General features: G+C 35.1%; 1 protein-coding gene and 1 pseudogene across 1 annotated transcript in view; one reads left to right on the top strand and one right to left on the bottom strand.

Moving 5' to 3' along the window:
• TAFA1 (TAFA chemokine like family member 1) overlaps positions 1-16,328 on the top strand; it is a 509,838-nt gene that overhangs the window by 465,629 nt on the left and 27,881 nt on the right. The gene's annotated exons all lie outside the window — the stretch shown is intronic.
• Positions 14,323-14,441, bottom strand: LOC120593861 (uncharacterized; annotated as a pseudogene).

Here is a 16,328-nt window from a genome sequence, read left to right as displayed (position 1 = left end):
ATTGTGTGTTCTAAATGTCAAATGTGAATTGATGTGATGGTCAGATGGGTACTAGACTTACAGGGGAATCATTCTGATGTACACCTGAAACTAATATAATATTGAATGTCAACTATAACTAATTTTTTTTAATTTTTTAATGAGTTCACTAATGTAATCCTGATTCTGCTTTTCTTATCTATGTAGGTATAAGCAGTTACTTAACTCATCTGTACCAGTTTCTTCATTTCTATGGTGTGGATAATAATATTAACAATCTCATGTCATGATCCTTAGAACCACACGTAACTATGCTGCATATAAAAAGCACAGCATACAGTAACTCACAATAACAACACTACTATTATCATTATCATCATCATCATCTTTATATTACCACCAACAACACTACCACTACTATTGATATTATTATTGTTTCTTACCAGGTTTTAGAAGGAGAAAGAGAAAGATCTCTTACTTGGTCTTCATGAAAAAGCCAATGAAAACCAAAAACAAAAATGGCCACTTCGTATAGTGTTTAGAATAATGCCATTTACCTAGCATATGTTTGGCATATATTAACTATTATTATAATACCACTTTTTTCTTATTGTCAGTATTCTTGGGTACACTATTCCAGTGTTCTATCAACTATTCACATTTTCAAGATATGGTTCAGATCCTTTATTATCTCTAAGGTAATGATTCCTAGAAGTAACACACTTTTAATTATTTAACGTATGTCCATTAATTCATTCAATAACTATAAAGTGTCAGCAATATGACAGACCTTCTGATAGGGACTGAGGATATAGCAAGAAAGACAGACAGATATTCAGCAGTGATTAAAGGGGTAAAATTAGAGTTTAAAAAAAGAGAAAAGCAAGATAAGGCTGTGCTGTATACATTAGAGAAATCTAATATGATCTGAGATTGAGATATATCTAGAAAGTCATTTCTGGTGGAACTAAGACCAAAAGGAAGGATGAGTAGAAATGTGCTCGCAAGTCAAAGTGACACAGTTGGATGGGTGGAAGCATGGGGTGGTAATGTGCCTCACAGAAGACTCAGCCTGAGCAAATGTCCTGAGCTAGAAAAGAGCATGGAACCTCCAGGAAAAGAAAGTAAACAGAGTGGCTGGATATAGGGGGAAAAGCTTGAGAGGAGCCTGGAAAAGTAAGCAGGGCCACTCACAAAGTTCTTTCCATACTCAGATGAGGATTTTTGACTTTTTCCTAAGGGTATGTAGAATACTGTGAAGGCTTTAAAGTAGGGAAGTGATATAGAATGGTGTGTTTATTGTTTCTCTGTTTAGATGGCTTTGATTGCTGTGTATAAAAAGGACTGAAGAGGTATGTGTGTGAGAGGAAATTGCTATAGCCCAGGAAGAAGAAGATAATAGCATAGACTAGGGAATGGTGGCATAGGTAGAGAGAAATATCACCTGCCATTGGATAATGATCTTTAATTGGTAGCCAACTAATTGAATTTTTCCAAAGGATCCACTTGAACCTGATGCTACTCTAGTGAGCATCATCTATTGTGACTCAGATTACTAATCCCTTGCTTGGTAGTAAGTACACTCTTCACTAACAGTGGCTTGAGGTTCAGTCCTCGGTATCGTAAAATAGTTTAGAGATTATGAATCAGAATTTGAATCCTGGCTCAGTAGTTATTGGTTGTCATATGAACTTGGAAAAATCACTTCTCTGTGCCTGTTTTCTCATTTATAAAATGGGTATAAGAATAGTGTTTACCTCATGGGTTAGTGAGAATTAGAAGTATGGAAAGTATTTATACAGTACCTGGAATGAAGAGAATCTTCAATAATAATTCTAATTATTTTGTAATCAATTATTCTACACATACATTTTGAGCCAAGCACTGGGATTTAAAGGTGAATTAATTGATGTCCCTGTTCTTAAAGTTACTTATAATCTACAAGTGTTAGATTACTAATCACAGGGATAAACAGATGCTGAGGGGCCAAGAACAAAACAGTTCTGCAACTGTGCAAAATACGATCACCAAAATTAAAAAAAAGCACAATGAGGATGGAGGGTCCAAGTAGCTGCATCTCAATAAAGAAGAAAAGTTTCTTATTTTAAGAAAAAAACAGCCAAGGTGACCACTGACTGTAAACATGGAGGTTTCAGAGCCCAAAATGTCACTGCAAATGCAAGATAGTTTTTGTTTGTTTGTTTGTTTGTTTTTAAAAAAAGATTCAAGTGGAGGATTTTTTAAAGCCTATTTTGGATTACAAAGATGCCTCCCAAGTTGTGTTGTTTGGTGGCTTACTTTCTTTTTCTTCCCTCTCTTTCTTTTTCTTTCCTTCTTTCTTTCTTTCTTTCTTTCTTTCTTTCTTTCTTTCTTTCTTTCTTTCTTTCTTTCTTTCTTTCTGAGCAGCAGAGAGATGGAAATATTTTAGTAGTCACCATGTAGAAGGAAACACTTGAAGTACTGCTTATGTCTGAGTGATCGACCGCCAGGGTGATTGACTTTTAAAATAGTCTTCAGAAACTTTCATGAGTATAGGAGAAATTTTTTAACACTTACTGAGAAATAGAACCTTGAAAGCTGGTCTCCAGCAAACAGGATTTTTGACATGTATTGGCTGGAGTCTAGAAGTACATTTTCACTCTCCTACTTTTGCAAAAATCTTTCCCCTTTATCCTGATATAAACTAAAAGAGTCAACTTTATGGCATGAAAATGGAAACTGTGGAAATCTTCTAAGAGATACATTTTCTCCGAATTCTCATAAAACAGCCTGGGTATTAAAATATCTTTTGAGATCCATGCAGAATTTTCATTTATACTAAGCAACTCATTTTATTTGTCAGGGCCAAACTGATAGGAATTACGAATATTTTGGGCAGTATTTTCAATGGAAACTCTTTATAACACTAATTAAAAAAAACTGTTGAAGCATTCATATCATTCATAATATATTTTGGCAATGACATGACTTAACCAAATCTTGAATTCTCAGGAGGAAGGGTATTTTTGCTTTTTGTTTTTCTTTATTGTTTGTAGCTCTTTCTTTCTTTTCTTTATTTCTTTCTCTCTCTTTCTATCTTTCTTTCTTTTTGCCTTTCTTTATTGCATAGAAACACACTACAAACAAAAATTCTTGAATTAACATCTTAAATTTAGAACCTTCAATTTAACCATAAAAATATAAGTATAATAATACATTTCGAAGTTCTAATAGAAATAAGGTATTTGGTAAAATCTCATTATTTTTATAGTTGGGGAGATGAATTTATGAAAAGGAGGTGACTTTCCCAGTATCTCACAGTTAATTAATGAAAGCAAAAGGTGAGAAAATTTGTATTTGTCAGGATTCTCTTGGTTACCAGTGACAGAAAACCCAATTTAAACTGGCTTTTTTTAAGGAGTAAGAGGGATTTGTTGGTTTACATACAAGTAAAATCCAGTAGTAAAACTTAGTTGAGGAAGTGGATAAAACACAAGCAACCAGTAACAAGTAACAAGTAAACTGCAGGTGTTATCAAGGTATAATCTCCATTGATGTCATTGTGCTGTTTCTAACCATCTTTTGGTTGTGCCTTCCTTCTTAAGTTCTTTTAAGTGTCCCTAGACAGATCCAGGCTCACATTTTTCTGTGTTTCAGTGTGTTGGGGGAAAATGAGTCTTTTTATATAATTCTTGGGATCAACTTGGTTTTGGGCTGATGAATTCGGCATGTTATGTTATTTTCTAAGCAAGTGCATCTCAAAGTCTCCTTCATGAAAGACCTTTTTATTATTTTTTAAATAATCTGTCATGGACCAATACTTTTGTGAAATACAATTAAAAGTGAATTAGCAAAAAAAATGAAAGGAAAAGAAACAAACTTACAAAAAAAAAATGAAAGGAAAAGAAACAAGCTTACAAAATTATTACAGACAAAATTACTCTGTGCAATTTGGTATGAAATTTTCTAAACAATTACTCTCAATTTCTGCATTTCTCTTGTTGCAGGCCAGTAACAATCACACCTTGTGAGCAGTGCTCTCAGCCAGGGGTCAGAAAACTACAACTAACAGACCAGGTGTGGTCCATCACCAGTTGTTAGCAAAGTTGAAATGAAACAAAGCCATGCCCATTTGTTTACATAATCTAGGCTGCTTTCATGATATAATGACAGAGTTGAATAGTTAGACAGAGACTATATAGCCTACGAGGTGGAAATATTTTGTGTCTGGCCCTTTACAAAAAAAAGTTTGTCAGTTTCTACTCTGAGCAATCACTGTGACCTGAAGAACTTGATTTATGAGGAGGCAAGAAAAAGTCACATGCCCACTCTTGAAACATATGAATGGAGAGTAGGAACTAGATGATTCTCCAAAAAAGTTAAGATTCAGCTACCAAAAGAAAGAAATTATTTTAGGAATCTAAGGACCTTCAAGTATCTAATATAGAATTTAGATCTTTCTACTCTTAATTCCCTCTTTTACTGAGTCTACTTAAAACTGAATTACCATATAAAACGAACACTGCAAAGTCAAAACATGCCTTAAGTGATTCAGTCCATAACCAAAACTCAACAGTATTGTTATTTCAAATCCTCTGAGGAATGAAAAATAAAATATGTAAAAGAATATATAAATAATTTTAAAATTTTATGAGAGTTGATGATACCTATCACGAGAGTATATAAAACATAGTATATAATCATACTTATAAAATACTTACTTAACTCTCCAGAAATAGTTTATATTTATTTAGAAAATATTGATAAATATATATCATAAATATCTAAACATTGTGCTAAATATCAGTCCTTTCAAGAGACTTAGAAAGTCAGTGGGTAATTAAATAAAATAACTGCAGGTTATAATTAAGCTATCATTTGACTATAGCAAATAGGAATAGAAATAGAAATTCATAATGGAAGGTCCCTTTTAGCAAGCAAGGCATCTACAGGAAAGTAACACTGAAGCAAATTTCCACGAGAAGAGGAGCAACCAGCCAAGAGAAGTATAGAATACAAACACTCCCAGCAGAGGGAGAAGCTGGTGCCAAATCCCTGAGGCAGAGAAATCTTAATCTGTTTTAGGAAAGGAAACAGCGTGGTTGCAGCAGAGTAAGCAAGAAGAAAAACTTTGGGAAATTAGAAGTGAAATCATTCGGACAAATTTTTTACTGAGTCAGTAAAGTGGAAAGACATTGAAGGGGGATGACGTGGTTTGATTTACTTTTTAAATTATCATTTTTGTTGCTGTGCATTGAATGAGTAATAATAATGATTGACTAATATTTAGGGCAATGTTTAAAGCAATTTAAATATATTGTTACTTAATCCTCACAGTAACCCTATTATTAACTCCATTTTACAGATAAGGATTATAATTATTATTCCTTTTATTACCTGCTTGGAAAAATAAATTTTGGTCTTCTTGTGCTTTAGAACACACAGGAACGAAAATTGTCATCAAACACAAAATAGTTATTAATGGATCCTGGTCTACAGTGCCTAAATATCCTGATTTATGTTCATTAGATCTCATAATTTTAGACAATTAATGGATTAAATGTTCACTGTTTAAGCATATTATTAAACATAGAGTAACTGTATAGAAATAGAACTTATTCCTGAAAACACAGATGAATATAGACAGACTAAGAATCATAGGCAAGTAGAGACAATCTCAAACACTACCAGTAAATCAGATGATGAGAAATTATATTTACCTCAGAGAGGGCCCATGCTCCTTGTCCTCCTCCGCATGTATTTTATCTGCCACAGTCACCTTCATCCTTCCAAAATCAAACAGCTCCTTCTTGACTCTCTTAGAAATATAACATGCAAAACGCTATAGCATTGTTGAAACTGGTGTTGACCAGGTTTAAAAACTCAAAATCAAACCTTAAAATCATTCCAAGACCCAAAAGAATTGAAGACATGTATTCAAATCAAAATTCTAACAAAAATCTTTATACTAGCACTATTCATAATAGTCAAAAGATAGAAATAACTCAAATGTTCATCAATGGATATATATATATATATATATATATATATATATATATATATATATATATAATGTGATATAGCCATGCAATAGAATATTACTCAGCCATAAAAAGGAATGAAGTACTGATGCACACCATAACATGAATGAACTTTGAAAACATTATCCTATGTGAAGGAGCCAAATGTAAAAGGCCATATATTGCATTCTTCCATTTATATGAAATACCCAGAAAAGGCAGATCTCTCAAGACAGAAAGAAGCCTAGTCATTGCCAGGAGCTATAGTAAGAGGGAAGTGGCAAGTGATGCTTAGTTGGTACAGGGTATTCGTTTGGGATCATGAAAATATTCTGCAATCAGTGACAATAACTGTACAGTGCAAATGCACTAAAATCCACTGAATTATACACTTTAAAATGGACAGTATGGTGTGTTTTAGTTATGTGAATTTAATCTAATAATTTTTTTTTAATTATTCCAAGAATCATTCCTGTGGAAAGACTTTCGTAGCAAAAAGGTAATATGTGTCCATTTCCCCAGAAAGAAGCATCATTTTTCAACAATGCATATTTTGGAAAGGAAGCCAGTGAAACAGCACTGATGGGTTTGTTTTTGTATTTGAACTAAATACTCAACACTGCTAGAATGATTAAGTAAATAGTTGTTAATGATGATGATGACCTTCATGACAATGATAGTCATGGTCATAATCATTATCATTATACTATCATAATAATATAGTCTGGACAAACTTGATAACCACAGAAAAAAATTAATCTAATGCACAGCAAACTGAATTTTAGTGCTTATTTACTTGACTGATTTTTTAAAGTTATATATATAAATTTGTGGTGAAGGGACAAGGAAAATATGAATAACCACATTTCAACCTCATTTATGTAAAAAGCAAAGGGTAAATCTTACTAGCCATAGAGTTTGTATATCCTCTTAGCCTGCCATAGGTATTTTTCTATAAGGATCTTTCCTATACAACCAGGTTCCCCTAATGAATTTGAGCTAGAGAGAACCTGCTTCTTAGGCCTTTGTTTTGAAAGCCAGGAAGGCTCCTTCACTGCTATCTTAACCTGAGTTGCCTTAAGAACAAATTGCTCACAGAGCAGGCATGATGCATTTGCCTGCCATGGCACCATGAGAGACGTCCCTGGACTCAGAGAGCATTCTCGGAGCATCTTAATTAGGATTTTAACCAGGATCCAACCATGACAGACACATTGTTCTGCAGTATCTGCCACTGGGACTTTCAGCTAACTTGATTAGTTTTACCTGGTCCAAACACGAGCATAGTCACAAGAGATTTGCAGCTGCCCCTGTCATGACAACATGTTTCAAGTGTCTTCATATCTGATTCTAAAAGGAAAAGAAAATCCTCTACCAAATCTAAAAACGTGGTTATCAATCCTTTTTTCATTCTTTTACTGCAAATTTACCACTTAATCCTTTAACATTTAAGCTAATAAACTTTAAAATATCCCCTGTCTGCATCAACAGATTTATTAATGGCCATTTAAGAGTAAAAATCTCTCCAAGGGTAGCAAGGGATAGTGGTTTCAGCCTTATGCTATGCTACATGAGTGCACCACAATCTATTCAAAGGATCAAAATACAACCAAGCATAAAATTCACTCCTGCTAAAACTGAGGATGTGTGCTCAAAAACAAAGGTTACAAGGAAAGGCTTTCAGATTATAAAATTGGGGGGTTATGTGGAATAAGAACAGAGTACATCTTGATGCAAGTAAAAGATAAGAAGTATTACATTCTGTTAAGCAGACACCAAAGGCCAAAGTATGTTTACTGAAACATGAGAGAGCTAACTCCTACACATATAAAAGAGCAAAGTCAAGGCAGCAAATTGTTCTGCTCAAACAGTTGACATAGTTTTAGAGGATGCTAAAGTGTATAATGAGATAACTGCAGAGACACAGATAGTTTAATTCTTTCAAGCATTCAACCAAAACATGTTTTGGGAACATAAAAAGTAAAAAACACTGTCCAGGGGATAATCATACATGTTACAAGTTGTATACTTTCGATGTCTCTACTTCCGTCTTTTAACAGGTTCTCTCATGCTTGACATTTTGAGGATGACTAAAACCTTATAATTCCATTATTCAAGTCCAAAGTTCACATTTTAAATTCCTCCCCTGACTTTATATTATTTTTTTCTATTTCTGTTTAAGTAATTACATAAATTTACCAAATTAACACACATTTATTAACTTAGTTGGTTGGATCCTCAGCTCAATGCCTTACCAGACTGCAATCAAAGTGCCAGGTGGGCTGTGTTATCTGAAAGCCTGACTGGGGAAGAATCCACTCTCAAGCTTATTCAAGCTATTGGCAAAATTTATTTCCTTGCAGCTGTCTGACAAGAGACTAGCTTCTTGCTGGATGCCAGATGGAAGCCACTCACAGGTGCTAGAAGCTGTTTGCAATTCACTACCACATAACCCTCTCCATAGGTAGTTTACAATATGGTTGCTTTGCTTCAAGACCAGCAGGAGAATCTCTCTCTTTCCAATCTACAAAGATGGAGTCTTATATAAAGAAACATAATCTTGGAAGTAGCATCTCCATCCCTTTTTTCATGTTCTATTTCTTAAAACCAAGTCACAAGTCCTGCCCACACTCAAGCAGAGTGGACTGTATAAGAACATGAATCACTAGCGGCCACCGTAGGGTGTGTTCCACACACACAACACATATAGCAAATACGCTTTATCAATTTACACTCCAGGGTAGTTTCCAATATCTGAGAGCTGGAGTAAACCCTATGTGGCCATAATTAGGGCAATACTAAGTTCCTTTGGTCTGTGTTTAGTTGTCTGATTGGTTCCTGATTAGTTCATTAGTGCCCAATAATTCAGGGTGAAATAATTGTTCTTACATGAGAAAATGTTATATTTTTAAATATTTTTCATGTAAGTTAATTTTTCAGGTTGCTCTAACTTAGTATCTAAGAGTGACCTATCTCAGTGAGTTTGCCGGATGAAATGTTCTTAAAAATATCCTCTTTTGAAATAACTGAAATATACTCATTCGTTTCATTTGAATCATTCCCAAAAGCAGTCATACTGCAAGTGAATCAGAAATATGTATTCTTATGGAAATAAAGTACTCTAAATTTTTCCTAGGCTAGAAGATGTTTTTTATGGCCTTGTGTGAGCCCTGTGATCTGGGAAGGGTTTTGGATATTTGAAATTCTAGGCTATGCATAGCAAACCACAGCATTTATGTTGCCATTCTGCCCTTCTCGTCCATGGTAGATATTGATAATCAATCACAGTATTCTTTCTCCTCAGGTCTAGACAAAGCTTTGAGATCTAAACACTATGCCCCTGGCAGTGACTGGATTAGAACTGTTGATCATCTTTTGTCTGCACTTACCTTACCATAACTTACCTAACTTACCTTACCACAGAACCCACACTGGACTTTAAAATTGAACTAAAGATGAGACAATCCACTCAAAAGCAAACATAGGCTGATAGAGAACAATGATGAGATGAGTGTGGGGAGAGATCCCTGCTACTGGTGTTACTGAGATAAAGCAGAAAAAAGTTCTGTTGGAATAATATTTATATGGAAAAATGAGATCAGTATTCTTTTTTAAGTTATAATCTATGATTATCAGGTAGTCAGATCAGAGTAAAAAAAGTGTGATGAAACTAGCAGCTAGAAATTTTTAGCTCTTCTCCCCTTCATCGTACTCTTTAACTATGCTTACCATTCAGCTGAGCTATAGTGAGAAACACAATATCTATAATGAGAAACAGATATTGTCTTACTAAATGATTATGGAGCTCACAAGATTTTTAGAGTCTAAAATTGTTATATTTTCAGTAAGAGTACATTTGGCCTTGTGAAGCATTGTAGTGTGGTAAATGCAGCTGCGGATTAGACACCCAGATTCCTAGCATATTTCACTGTGTGACCTTATATGAATCTCTTAACCTTCCTGAGCCCATTTCTCCACATGCAAAATGGCAATAAGGGTAATAATGTGTGACCTCTATAGTGCATAGGGAGATGGTGAAGTTATGTAAACTAAGTCATGAGAAAGTGTTTGACCCCACAAGAAACAGGATATCATATTATTTCAAAGTAATATTTATTCAGAAGCAAGCTCTTCTTTGCAAAATATACAAAAATATCCAAACATGTATGTATTTGTCAGCACATGCTGCTATAACAAAATACCCAGACTGGGCAACTTAAACAAAAGAGATTTATTTTCTCACAGTTCTAGAGGCTGAAAGTCCAAAATCAAAGTTCTGATTTCTTGTAAGGACTCTCTTCTTGGCTTGTAGAAGGCTTCCTTCTTGAGAGATATAGTGAGTTCTCTGGTGTCTCTTCTTTTAAAGACTAATTCTATCAAATCATAGCCCCCCGCTCTTTTGACCTTAGTTATCCTTAATTACTTACTCAAAATACAGCAATACCGGGAGTTAGGGCTTCAACCTATGGATTTGGGGGAACACAAACATTCAGTCCATAACAACATGGAAAAATCTCAATTGTCCAGAAAGATATCTTGTGTTTTCCTTTATATTTTTTATAACATTTCTTGAGCTTTCACTGGGTGTCAAGCTCTTCATTATCTCATTTAATTTTCATAGCTTTCAAGAACATTTTTGTTCCTCTGTGCCAGCAACAGACTTAAACACCTGAGATCCATCCATGAATGAAACAGAAAATACTTATGCTCTTGAAAAGCCTGCATGCCCGTGGGGGTAATCAGACAAAACAAAACAAAACAAAACAAAAAACAAGACTGATAATAATATATACATTAAATTTGGAAATTATAAATTTATTAAAAAATAGAGTAGGTTATTTTGGATCCAGAGTGATGGAAAAAGGGAGGTAAGTAATAATATCAAATAAAATAATACAAATAGAACTCATGGAACAAGTGAGAGTTGAGAAAACACTAGAAGATAAGAGAGTTAGTCAAGCAAAGGCATGGAATAACAGATTAGAAGCAGCAAAAGGTGCAAGAGCAGAGGCTTGAAGATGGGAGTACAGTGGATGTGTTTGAGGATCAGCAGTGAGACCAAAAATCAACTCTGGTCTTTCTGACCCAAGAATCAAACCTCTTAATCACTGTCACATGAATCTCTAGGTATTGATGTGGCACTAGAAATCTCTATGTATAAAAGAGGAGAATTTATACTCCTTGAGTACTTGCTATGTGTCAGATGCAGTGCTAGGTGTTTTACATATACTTTTTTGTTTAATTGTCACAAACAAATTACCAAAGAAGCCTGGGGAAAGTTTGTGTTGTATGGTCCCACAGGGGAAAAAAAGGATACAAGTTAATCAGTGAGGTGTCATCAGTATATGTAGCCTTGTTAGAGTTCATTTCATGTTCATTCTGCCCTTCGCAGAGGTAAAGGGAAAGGCAGTTATGGATTTAATTGAAGGACACTGGCCGGATTGCAGCCCTGTTTTCTGATATTCCACATTCCACTCTTCCACTAGGTTAAGCAATCATTAAGACAAAATGAATATGTTTCTAATTTTATGTGAACAACAACAACAAAAAGATTCCAAGTATTATCTGAATTTCAATTTAAATCCTTATGAGTAAGGACCAGTAAAGACCATGAAAAATGGGAGCCTTTTTAAATCACTGTTATAATCCTAATTGTTTTTAAAACCCAACGCTCCTTGAAAGAGTAATTCATCTAATCATTATCAGCCATTATCAACACATGAAAGTAATGTTTTGGTTCAATCACTTTCAGAAAATGACAGAAAACTACACAAGGAAAAGCAAAAGAAGGTCCCCAGAATGTGGACACCACCACATGGGAAGCAAAGGATGGAAGATACACCAAAAAGAAATAGGATCTTGAAAGAGAGAATAAAATGGGGCTGAAAGGAACTGGACCCATTTTGTTGAGGCACCCGGCTCCAGAGGGCTTTTACAACTAGTTTATGCCCTTTCTGGACTCAAGGTGGGAAAGACCTACATTATATATAATCTTGAGTGCCCATTATCTCAGAATAAAGTTCAATGCCATGATTGTGCTTATATGACCCTAAATGATCTATCCTCATATCCTTGCTCCATGCTTCCTCTCATGTTAGGCATATGCAAAGGTTGGTCCTCTGCCATCAATGCTCTTTCCTTTCTTGCTCTGCTTTACTATCTCCTAATAGAAATCTTTCTAAATCTGCAATAGGACTTATAACAATAAACCACATTTACTCATTAGCTAGATTGTCACCCCAATTAGACTCTGAGCAACTCAAAGGAGAACAAACAGTGCCTTTCCCATTTTCACATTCCCAATGCTTAGCACTTTGCCTGATACTAATAGACTTTCGGGTAATAAAGTGATTGAGTACACACACACACACACACTCACACACACACACACAATTATATACAGAAATACAGATATACATAGCCCTTTGTGATATTTTTCCTTTCACTCAGAAAGTAGAGTTTCCTTAAATGAGAATTCAGACCCAGTCATACCACCTTGAGCTTTAGGAAGCACAATTTAACCCTCCAGTCTCTTGAAGAGCTGCTTGCATCCTTGCTAATCCAGAGAGCCACCAGTGGTTGACTGGGTACAACATAACATTTCTTAGCTACATGTCTCAGGGCATAAGTCTTAGCCATCTATGTTCATAACTATCCATAAAATATTAACAAATTTTATATTGCATCTAAAATTTAGAATTAACGTACTTCTTAGAATAAAGAAACTGAGACTCAAAAAGTTGAGTAAGTCAAACCAGGTGACAGTTAATTAACAAGAGTGCAAACTTACGCTAGAGAATTTTGATTCCCAATTCTTTCCACTGTCATTGGACATAGTAAAGGGGAAAAATAAATAAAACGGAAATAAAAATTCAAGGTGACAGATTTATTGGACTCTATCAAAGAGTTAAGAAAAGAAATATCTTTGGCTATCTTTTGGCTTCTTTGGTAAATATAAGTTAGAAATTTTCTTCCTGATATGAACCAGCTCATTACAAATCTCAAGATTTTATACCTTTTGATTTAAGTCTGTTCTTGCTTATTCAGAAGAATAATAATAGGAGGGTCAGGTATCTATTGTATTGGTTTTCCAGAGTGTCTGTAAAGAAGACTCAAATGCAGATGAATTTCTCCACTCTGCTAGCTATTTTCCTGACCCCAAAAGGGAAAAACTCACTAGATCTTTTGCAATCATATTTCATTTGCTTTGCACATTCAAAATTATACCCATTGCTATTTTTTAAATAAACATATAGTATAAATATCTGGAAAGCAATAAATATGGAAATAAGGCTCGTCTTCTTGATATGATGAATTTAAAGATGAAGTTAAAGGTATGAAAACAAATGTGAAACTAATACTACTAGCAAAGGCAGTTGCCATAAATGTTACTAACATAATTATCTTCAAAAATTCAGTAAGTTTCTAATATATTTTTACTCACAGACAAGTCGAATAACTTGTATCTTCTAGGGCTTGGTTGGAAATACACTAGATAAGGTAATCTTTTTTTATATTAAAATAATAAAACCTAAATTAATTGAATAGAATTAATAGGGCATGAGCTGGGTAAATATAAGTTTTTCATGCTGAAAAATGATTCAAAGGAATCTCTTACTCTAAATATTAAGAATGATTTTGTATATATATACATATATATGTATGTATATATATGCTTTTAATTTTTTAAATACTATTTGTTAAATACAGATTAATATTCATTGGACTTACAATTTTTAAAATTTATTTATTTTAATTAATGTCAAGTATACAGTACTTTGGTTATACATCTATATAGTTCATAAAAGGATCCCCCCAATTGCTCCCTCCCTCCCATGGCCCTCCACCTAGCCAACATATTAATGCTAACTGCATTCTCTGTGCTATGCTCCCCATCCCTGTGACCATCCATTAGCTACTAACATGTACTTCTTTAACCCTTCACCCCATTTCCAACTAAGCCCCGCCCATGTGTTCATCACCAAATTGTCCACTATATTTGTGAGTCTGTTTTGATTAGTTTTTTCTTTTTATTCCTTAAGTTCCACATATAAGCGAAATCATATAGTGTTTATCTCTCTCTGTCTTACTTAAATACCTTCTAAGTCCATCAAAGCAATATCTTTTTCCATCCTCTTCCTTTTCATATGTAGGAGTCTTGTTTTCTTATCCTTTCAGCCACTCTTTCTTTTGGTTGGCACACTTAATTCTTTTCCATTTAAGGTACTTATTGATAGAAATGCAGTTGTTACCATTCTTTTTTTTTGTTTCGTTTTGTTTTTTAGGTGACCTCACAGATTGCAAGGATCTTGTCAGCTTACAATTCCTTATTTTTTATTTTTTACACCTACAACATCTGATCTTCCTAGGCAGTCTCCCATCCAAGTACTAACCATATCTGACTCTGCTTAGCTTCTGAGATCAGACAGGATCAGGCTTGTTCAGGGTGGAATAGCCGTAGACACCATTCTTTATTCCTGTTTTTGATACATGTTTTTTCTTCTTAAAGAAGTCTTTCCAACATTTCCTGTAATACTGGCTTGGTGTTGATAAATTCCTTTATCTTATTTTTGTCTGGAAAGATCTTTATCTGTCCTTCAACTCTAAATGATAGCTTTACTGAATAAATTATTCTTTGTTGTAGATCCTGGGTTTTCATCCTGTTGAATGTTTTTTGCCCTCTGTCCTGCATGGCATCTTTTGAAAAATCAGCTGCCAGTCTTATGGGTGTTCCCTTATAAGTAACTATCTACTTTTCTCTTGCTGTTTTTAATATTCTTTCTTTGTATTTAACCTTTAGCATTTTAATTATGATGTGTCTTGGTATGAGCCTCTTTGGATTCCTGATTATTGGAATTCTCTGAGCTTCTTGGGGTTTTATGTCCATTTTTTCACCAGGTTAGGGAAGTTTTCCTTCATTATTTCTTCAAATAGCTGTTAAAATCTTGATTTTCTTCAGTTACACCAATCATAGGATATTTGGACCCTTAATAGTGTCCCGTATGCTCCTTAAATTATTTTTATAGTTTTGGCATCTTATCTCTTGCCATTCTGCTTGCATGTCCTTGCCTTTCCTGTCCTTGAGATAGGGCATTTGATCCTTTTCTTGATTCGCTTTGTTTATTCCTTCGTTTATTCCATTTAATGTACTGCTAATCTTAGATAATGTTTTCTTCGTTTCAGATTGATTCCCTTGTATGATTTCAATTTCCACTTTCATGTTTTTATCTCCGTTGGAGTTCTCTACACTTCCCAAAAGTTCACAGGTTCTTTATAACCTGTGTTTTGAACTCTGCATCTGTTAGATTACTTGACTCTATTATATCTGGATCTCTGTTCTGTTCTCTCATATGGTTTCTGCTTCTTTGTCTTCCCATTTTGGCTGCCTTTTCGTGTCTGTTTCTATCTACTAAGCAAAGCTCCTAAGTCTCCTGGTCTTACTAGTGTGAATTTGAGAAGTAGGTATCCAGTGGCAAAGTCCTGAAAGGGGTTTAGCTGCAGGCAATTTACTCCGAGCCTCTACCCCTCTGGAGTAGGATTTGTTAAGATTCAGCAAGCAATCCACATGTGCTGTGCTTATAGTTGCCTCAAAAGGCCACACCAGAAACCAAGGCCAGCTGCCTCCGGTGTGAGTCTAGGCGCTGCTCAGCAAGGAGCACCTGACTTGCTGAGGATATACCTGGTGTCAGGGAGTCCTCTGGGCGGAGTGACCTCTGTTATCCAGTTTGATGATGTCATGGCTATGGTGGCACTGTGTCCAGCGCACTGGTATGGGGGAGGGCTTAACAGGGTACAATGGATACCGCCGGCACAGAGCAAGTCTCTACTTGGCCCTCGCTCCAACAATGTCTCCCTGTAAGTCCCTCGTGCCTCCTGGGTGCAACTGAATCTGCATGTGGTCGTGCTGGTCGGTCACCATGAAAATCTGCTTGTGGACGCGACCCCTTTAAGAGGTGTCTGCTGCTGCCAATGCCGCAGCCTCCATCTTAGCTGCTCAGGACTAGGCAGTCCCGCGTCCTCACTCGTCCTACTTTCTGACATTGCAGAGTGATTTCTTGGATTTCTCCCTAGTTGTATGCCTTGTTCATTTAGATCTCAGGTGATTTTTTCCTTGCTGCTGCTCTTCGTTTCCATCACAACCTTGATTTGGTCACCAGAGAGATGAACAAAGCTTCTATCATCTATGCCATTTCTTTTTCCTCCTCCAGACTTATAATTCTTTAACCTTTACCTGGTAGTCTTAGTTACCATAGATAACTCTATAAAATCACCTATTATCATTCTTAGTATAGTTTACTTGTTCAAATTAAGATCAAATATATCATTTTAGAATTAAAGCAGATAATATAA

This window comes from Pteropus medius, unplaced genomic scaffold, assembly GCF_902729225.1.
Source record: "Pteropus medius unplaced genomic scaffold, Ma_sr-lr_union100, whole genome shotgun sequence".
In the NCBI taxonomy this organism is placed as follows: Eukaryota; Metazoa; Chordata; class Mammalia; order Chiroptera; family Pteropodidae; genus Pteropus; species Pteropus medius.
This window is presented reverse-complemented; position numbering and strand designations above follow the sequence as displayed.